This window comes from Salmo salar, chromosome ssa05 (genome assembly GCF_905237065.1).
Source record: "Salmo salar chromosome ssa05, Ssal_v3.1, whole genome shotgun sequence".
Classification (NCBI taxonomy): domain Eukaryota; kingdom Metazoa; phylum Chordata; class Actinopteri; order Salmoniformes; family Salmonidae; genus Salmo; species Salmo salar.
The window spans coordinates 33190936-33200139 of record NC_059446.1 but is presented as its reverse complement, the minus strand read 5'-3'; positions in this window follow the sequence as shown (position 1 = coordinate 33200139).

Sequence of the window (9204 nt, the reverse complement as noted above, 5' to 3'; positions counted from 1 at the left end):
AATGGAATGTTCTTGCAACGTTCCCATGAAACATGTCTGGAACATTATTATCTTAAATGAGAACATGGCAATCATATTCTGGGGACGTTCTGTTTGACATTAAGGGAATGGTCTCTTGGAAACAGTCCTTGTACATCACTGGAACATTCCCATGAAAATGTTAGGTAATGACCTAATTAGACTCTTAAGGCAATGTTCTCTAAGGTTTTGGGAACATTTGTTGCTAGCTGGATAGGCACTGAGTTTTTTAAATTCCTCCTCAGACTTATGCCCTGGGGTCAACTGAAAAACAGAAAGAGAATCATTCAAAGACAGATAGTTCACCACTCACACATGTGCATGCCACATGCTGTACATACAGACACTCAGACAGACAGACCGGCTCACACACACACACATTAGTTCTCAGACAATCAATTTCCAGTCATGGGACAATGAGTTCACTGCAGATGCATTAAATCACTTCATTTGAATAGCAAACAGACAGATAGAGACTGAGAAGTTCACCTGGTGTAGAGAGAAGAGAAATGTGTTTGTCAGGGGCAGATTGCAGGGCTGTATGGCCTTCTGTCACTTTGATCAGTTTACAGTTTCACCGCCTGAACCATGAAAACCCTCTGGCTGAGCAGAGATTCAGCATGACTAAGTGCACACACACACACACACACACACACACACACACACACACACACACACACACACACACACACACACACACACACACACACACACACACACACACACACACACACACACACACACACACACACAAACACAGAGACATGCCTCATATGACCATGCAGAGATGAGGTGTGACGTGACGAAGGGCCTCATGCTTTTGGCTTCTGCTGCACCTGCTCTCCTGTGTGTGTGTGTGTGTGTGTGTGTGTGTGTGTGTGTGTGTGTGTGTGTGTGTGTGTGTGTGTGTGTGTGTGTGTGTGTGTGTGTGTGTGTGTGTGTGTGTGTGTGTGTGTGTGTGTGTGTGTGTGTGTCCTTGTTTGATGTTATTCCAGGACAAACACATTCTGCCAAATATCGACCAAATACCTGGGAGGGTTGTACATGGTTCATGGTGTCCTCACTGTAGCATGTGGCTATCAACGTATGCACATGTGTGTGTGTGTGTGTTAGTGTTATGTGTACTACAGTGAACAGGGAAAGGGAAAACACAGTAGTTAAGTATTGTCCTGTCCCCAATGCATGGCCTCTTGAACTTCTGTACCTTGACAGTAAGTGCAGCAAACTCTTAGCATTGTATTGATGACTATATTAATACAACTACAATTGTGTTACAGAAGGCCAAACAGCCTCCTTAGCTGGACCTAAACACATTTCGCGTCACAGATACTCTGGAGCCTCCAAATATAATATCAATAAATCCAAATATTACGTTGTTTTTTATTGTCCTCAAATCTTTTAAGTTAGCCTACAGCTACAGAGGAAAGGAATAACAGCTTATGATGGAAGCTAGCAAAATGCCCTATCACACACACCTACACAAATACAATTCACATTTTCATCAACTGTGTCACATGAAATACAGTGATGAACTAGCTGTTGTTGCCCAACTGTCTCTACCCTCTGGAGGGAGGGAGGGAGGGGGTGCAGAGGAGGACAGAGGGGTGCAGGGGGGGCAGAGAGGGAAGTAGAGGGGATCAAAGAAGGGCGGGATGAGTTTAGAATGCGGCTTCAAAAACCTTCCTCAGAAAACACTGGAGGTGAGACGTCGCCTGTATGCCAGCTGACCAATCATATCAGTCACTGTCAGAGGAAGTGTCATGAAGCAAATGGCACAGACAACACAAACACACTGTGAAATAATAACATACACTTCTTAAACACAGTATGCAACGAGTACAGATAAGATGCCACAAATAACACACACACACAATACAGAATCCTCACAAAAACGCACATGGTGAATAACAGAAAATACAAATCACAAACCGCACACACCCGCACACACAAAAACACGAAATGCACACCGATACAAAAGGCGAATAGGATTATGAGAGAGAGTGAGAGAGAGAGAGAAAAAAAAAACCATCCCAGGACTGTTATAATTCTCCAGAAATAAACATTCATCCAGTCATCAGAGAGATTTTACTGCTGTTTTGCACAGAAGTAACAGACTAAAGTGTTGAAACAAGGGTGAGACAAAGCGGTAAAACAAAACAGGAACAAACAAAAGCCGAGCTGGGCCCATTGTAGATCCCAGGGTGGTGCATCATACCTCTGTATTCTCTCTCATTCTGGGCAGGTGGAGGTAGCACAAATATCTCACCCAGCCACTTTGAGTTTGTTCAGGATTCATACCATGCCTGAGAATGGAGACATCTTATCCTGTGGTAAAATATTCATAATAATGTTATGTGGCTACAACCTAAAACACACAGTCCCCTACAGTCCCCTACAGGCCCCCACAGGCCCCCACAGTCCCCTACAGGCACCACGTGATGCACTATATTTATTATTTTTGCCTTGCTCTCTTCTGCTGCAGCAAAATGCATCAAATTGAGACTTCTCCCAACTTTCCTTGTTGGGACCAACAAAATGTCCCCATTTGGTCACACACACACACACACACACACACACACACACACACACACACACACACACACACACACACACACACACACACACACACACACACACACACACACACACACACACACACACACCTCGTGTCCTGGGGGTGACAGTGATGGCTTGTGACAGCTCAGAACACGATGACATGGACAGCAGTCACAGAGCATCCAGTGGGGGAAATCCCCCTGAAATAAATATCGCACACACACCCAAACACACGGTGAGATGCACACATACTCACTGTGACACTAACTCACACACACATCATACACTCCTCACTCTGGGAGATGAACACACAGCTAAGACAGGCAGGGAATCAAGCACCCCATAGACCTGCCCCACTGACGGATGTACTGTTAACTCTGAAACTGGTGTGTGTGTGTGTGTGTGTGTGTGTGTGTGTGTGTGTGTGTGTGTGTGTGTGTGTGTGTGTGTGTGTGTGTGTGTGTGTGTGTGTGTGTGTGTGTGACCAAATGGGGACATTTTGTTGGTCCCAACAAGGTCAAATGTTATTTCTAGGGGCTTTAGGGTTAAGGTTAGAATTAATGTTAGGGTCAGAATTAGGTTTAGGGTTAGGAGCTAGGATTAGTTTCAGGGTTAGGGTTGAGGTTAGGTTTTTGGGTTAACTTTAGGGTTAGGGTACGGGTTAGGGTTAAGGTTAGGTTTTTGGGTTAAGGTTAGGGTTAGGGTACGGGTTAGGGTTAGGGTAAAGGTTAGGTTTTTGGGTTAAGGTTATGGTACGGGTTAGGGTTAGGGTAAAGGTTAGGATTTTGGGTTAAGGTTAGGGTACGGGTTAGGGTTAGGGTTAGGAGTTAGGGTTAGGGTTAAGGTTAGGTTTTTGGGTAAAGGTTAGGCTTAGGGTGTGGGTTAGGGTTAGGTTTAAGGTTAGGTTTTTGGGTTAAGGTTAGGTTTTTGGGTTAAGGTTAGGTTTTTGGGTTAAGGTTAGGGTATGGGTTAGGGTTAGGGTTAGGTTTAGGGTTAGGAGTTCGGGTTAGGGTTAAGGTTAGGTTTTTGGGTTAAGGTTAGGGTACGGGTTAGGGTTAGGAATTAGGGTTAAGGTTAGGTTTTTGGGTTAAGGTTAGGGTTAGGGTACGGGTTAGGGTTAGAGTTAGGGTTAGGATTTGGGTTAAGGTTAGGGTTAGGGTTAGGTTTAGGGTTAGGTTTTTGGGTTAAGGTTAGGTTACGGGTTAGGGTTAGGAGTTAGGGTTAGTGTTAAGGTTAGGTTTTTGGGTAAAGGTTAGGGTACGGGTTAGGATTAGGTTTTTGGGTTAAGGTTAGGGTACGGGTTAGGGTTAGGGTTAGGATTTGGGTTAAGGTTAGGGTTAGGTTTAGGGTTAGGTTTTTGGGTTAAGGTTAGGTTACGGGTTAGGGTTAGGAGTTAGGGTTAGTGTTAAGGTTAGGTTTTTGGGTAAAGGTTAGGGTACGGGTTAGGTTTAGGGTTAGGGTTAGGTTTTTGGGTTAAGGTTAGGGTTAGGGTACGGGTTAGGGTTAGGGTTAGGATTTGGGTTAAGGTTAGGGTTAGGGTTAGGTTTAGGGTTAGGTTTTTGGGTTAAGGTTAGGTTACGGGTTAGGGTTAGGAGTTAGGGTTAGTGTTAAGGTTAGGTTTTTGGGTAAAGGTTAGGGTACGGGTTAGGGTTAGGTTTTTGGGTTAAGGTTAGGGTACGGGTTAGGGTTAGGGTTAGGATTTGGGTTAAGGTTAGGGTTAGGGTTAGGTTTTTGGGTTAGGTTTTTGGGTTAAGGTTAGGTTACGGGTTAGGGTTAGGAGTTAGGGTTAGGTTTTTGGGTTAAGGTTAGGGTACGGGTTAGTGTTAGGAGTTAGGGTTAGTGTTAAGGTTAGGTTTTTGGGTAAAGGTTAGGGTTAGGTTACGGATTAGGGTTAGGAGTTAGGGTTAGGGTTAAGGTTAGGTTTTTGGGTTAAGGTTAGGGTAGGGTACGGGTTAGGGTTAGGGTTAGGTTTAGGGGTTAAGGAAAATAGGATTTTGAATGGGACTGAATTGTATGTCCCCACAAGGTTGTATGAATTCTATGTCCCCACACACAACTGCACAAGACTGTGTGTCTTGTCTCTGAAAGCCAGAACCACCGCATTTAACCATGCCAAGGTGAAGGGGAATATGGCAGAATACAGAGTAGTCATTCGCAGACCAGCTAGCAGGTGTGTTTACAGACATATTCAATCTCTCCCTATCCCAGTCTGCAGGGCCTACACGCTTCAAGATGGCCACCATTGTTCCTGTACCCAAGAAGGCAAAGGTAACTGAACTAAATGACTATCGCCCCTTAGCACTTTGAGAGACTAGTCAAAGATCATATCACCTCCACCTTACCTGTCACCCTAGACCCACTTCAATTTGCGTACCGCCCCAATAGGTCCACAGACGATGCAATCGCCATCACACTGCACACTGCCCTAACCCATCTGGACAAGAGGAATACCTATGTAAGAATGCTGTTTATTGACTACAGCTCAGCATTCAACACCATAGTACCCTCCAAGCTCATCATTAAGCTCGAGGCCCTGGGTCTGAACCCCGCCCTGTGCAATTGGGTCCTGGACTTCCTGACGGGGGGGGGGGCGAAGGTAGGAATCAAAATCTCCACTTCGCTGATCCTCAAAACTGGGGCCACACAAGGGTGCTTGCTCAGCCCCCTCCTGTGCTCCCTGTTCACCTATGACTGCGTGGCCGTGTACGCCTCCAACTCAATCATCAAGTTTGCAGACGACACTACAGTGGTAGGCTTGATTACCAACAACAACGAGACGGCCTACAGGGAGGAGGTGAGGGCCTTTGGAGTGTGGTGTCAGGAAAATAACCTCGCACTCAATGTCAATAAAATAAATGAGATGATCTTGGACTTCAGGAAACAGCAGAGGGAGCACCCCCCTATCCACATCGACGGGACAGCAGTGGAGAAGGTGGAAAGTTTTAAGTTCGTTGGCGTACACATCACTGACAAATTGAAATGGTCCACCCACACAGACAACGTGGTGGAGAAGGCGCAACAGCTCCTCTTCAACCTCAGGAGGCTGAAGAAATTTGGCTTGTCACCTTAAACCCTCACAAACTTTTACAGATGCACAACTGAGAGCATCCTGTTGGCCTGTATCACCGCCAACTGCTCCGCCCACAACCGCAGGGCTCTCCAGAGGGTAGTGCGGTCTGCATAACGCATCACCGGGGGCAAACTACCTCCCCTCCAGGACACCTACAGCACCCCATGTAACAGGAAGGCCAAAAAGATCATCAAGGACAACAACCACCCGAGCCACTGCCTGTTCACCCCGCTATCATCCAGAAAGAGAGGTCAGTACAGGTGCATCAAAGCTGGGACCGAGAGACTGAAAAACAGCCATCAGACTGTTAAATAGCCATCACTAACACAGAGAGGCTGCTGCCTACATACAGACTTGAAATCATTGGCCACTTTAATAAATGGAACACTAGTCACTTTAATAATGTCACTTTAATAATGTTTACATATCTTGCATTACTCATCTCATCTCATACTGTATTCTATACTATCTACTGTATCTTAGTCTATGCCGCTCTGACATTGCTCATCCATATATTTATATATTCTTAATTCCATTTCTTTACTTAGATGTGTGTGTATTAGGTATTTGTTATGGAATTGTTAGATATTACTTGTTAGATATTGCTGCACTGTCGGAACTAGAAGCACAAACATTTCGCTACACTCACAATAACATCTGCTAAACACGTGTATGTGACCAATAACATTTTATGTCTGTCTGTCTGTCTGTCTGTCTGTCTGTCTGTCTGTCTGTCTGTCTGTCTGCCTGCCTGCCTGCCTGCCTGCCTGCCTGCCTGCTTGTGAGTGAATCGGGCAGAGCTTGGTGCTTCCTCTACTTTATAAAGAGGCAGGATGGAGATTCCCTGTACCCTATCAACCTGGGACACAGCAGACAGAGGCAGAAATATACCACACACACACACACACACACACACACACACACACACACACACACACACACACACACACGAAGGCAGTAGGATGCATAAAGGAGAAAAATAAAACGGAAGAAGGGAGACGGAATGAGAAGGATGGAGAGAGTTGAATGGAGAGAGGTAAGAGGGATAGAAGAGGGATAGAGAGAGAAAGGAGGAACACATCCGTTTGTCTAGCGTGACATGAACCATGAGTCATAGACCCACTCAGTGACATGCCATTCTCAGTGCCCCCTAACAGTGCCAGAGGGTCTGCCCTAAAGGGTACTGTGACATCATACCGCTTGCATCACGCCCATAAATCCAGCATGACATCATCAGTGACAGTATTTACTTTTAATCAACATTTAGATTCTTTGGGAAAGACGGCTGCACACGCGCACAAGCATGAACACATACGCATGCACACCAGTGGAGGCTGCTGAGGGGAGGACGGCTCATAATAATGTCTGGAATGGAGTTTAATGGCTGGAATGGAGTAAATGGAATGGGATCAAACACATGAAAACCCCCAAAAATGTATTTGATTCTCCATTCTGGCCATTATTATGAGCCGTCCTCCCCTCAGCAGCCTCCACTGATGCACACACACACACACACACACTCATTCACTCCTATATTTACACCCACAACCAAATCTAGAACATGACATAGACAGAACGACAGGAAAAGTGTTTGTGTGAGGGACTAACCGAGGAATCCGAGGTCGTTCAGTTCAGATAAGCACAACTCTGCTGCTCCCCTCCCCCCTACAGCCAATGAGGGTATGCCACCAATCAGGAAACAGCTAGAGGACATACAGCAAATCAGTGGACAGCTTGAGGAGAGCCAACCAACCAAAATCTTATGAGTAGGATCGGTAAGTGGAAGCTGCATGTTGCAAGCTAATGTTGATTTCTCTGTGTGTAACACAGAGATAATGTATCTGTGATAATGCTGCGACGGGGCAGTAGTTTGAAGGACAAAGTGACAAAGTTTGAAGGTCTGGTCTGTTTGCACAGTTATTCGTGTCTGTGTCTGTCAATGTGTTTATCTGCGTCTGAGTAACAGAGAGAGAGTGCTTCTGTCCCCAACCAAAGAGGGCCTACAGCAGCACCTAGATCTTCTGCATAGATTCTGTCAGACCTGGGCCCTGACCGTAAATCTCAGTAAGACAAGAATAATGGTGTTCCAAAAAAAGGTCCAGCTGCCAGGACCACAAATACAAATTCCATCTAGACACCGTTGCCCTAGAGCACACAAAAAACTATACATACCTTGGCCTAAACATCAGCACCACAGGTAACTTCCACAAAGCTGTGAACGATCTGAGAGACAAGTCAAGAAGGGCATTCTATGCCATCAAAAGAAACAAGAAATTCAACATACCAATTAGGATCTGGCTAAAAATCTTTCAATCAGTTATAGAACCCATTGTCCTTTATGGTTATGTGAGGTCTGGGGTCCGCTCACCAACCAAGAATTCACAAAACGGGTCAAACACCAAATTGAAGCTCTGCATGCATAATTCTGCAAAACAATATCCTCTGTGTACAATGTAAAACACCAAATAATGCATAGAGAGGAAAATTGGGCCGACACCCTCTAATTATCAAAATCCAGAAAAGAGACGTTCAATTCTACAACCACCTAAAAGGAAGCTATTCCCAAACCTTCCATAACAAAGTCATCACCTACAGAGATATGAACCTGGAGAAGAGTCCCGTAAGCAAGCTGGTCCTGGGGCTCTGTTCACAAACACAAACAGACCCCACAGAGCCCCAGGACAGCAACACAATTAGACCCAACCAAATCATGAGAAAACAAAAAGATAATTACTTGACATATTGGAAAGAATAAAAAAAACTAAGCAAACTAGAATGCTATTAGGCCCTAAACAGAGAGTACACCGGGGCAGAATACCTGACCACTGTGACTGACCCAAATTTAAGGAAAGCTTTGACTATGTACAGACTCAGTGAGCATAGCCTTGCTATTAAGAAAGGTCACCATAGACAGAACTGGCTCTCAAGAGAAGACAGGCTATGTGCACACTGCCCACAAAATGAGGTAGAAACTGAGCTGAACTTCTAACCTCCTGCCAAACGTATGACCATTTTAGAGACACCTATTTCCCTCAGATTACACAGACCCACAAAGAATTTTGAAACAAATCCAATTTTGATAAACTCCCATATGTATTTGGGTGAAATACCACAGTGTGCAATCACAGCAGCAAGATTTATGATCTGTTGCCACAAGAAAAGGGCAAACAGTGAAGAACAAACACCATCGTAAATACAACCCATATTTACGTTTATTTTCCCTTTTGTACTTTAACTATCTACACATAATTGCAACACTGTATATAGATATAACATGACATTTGAAATGTCTTCATTCTTTTGGAACTTTTGTGAGTGTAATGTTAACTGTTCATTACTTATTGTTTATTTCACTTTTGTTTATCATCTATTTCACTTACGTTGGCAATGTAAACATATGTTTCCCATGCCTATAAAGCTGCCTTAAATTCAAAATGAATTGAGAGACAGACACAGAGATATAACACGGAGAGTGACACACAGAGAATGTGAAACAGTGCTCAGTGAATTCATTCAGCTTTAACTGGAGAGACAGTTTAGGCAGAAATCCCATATCGCTT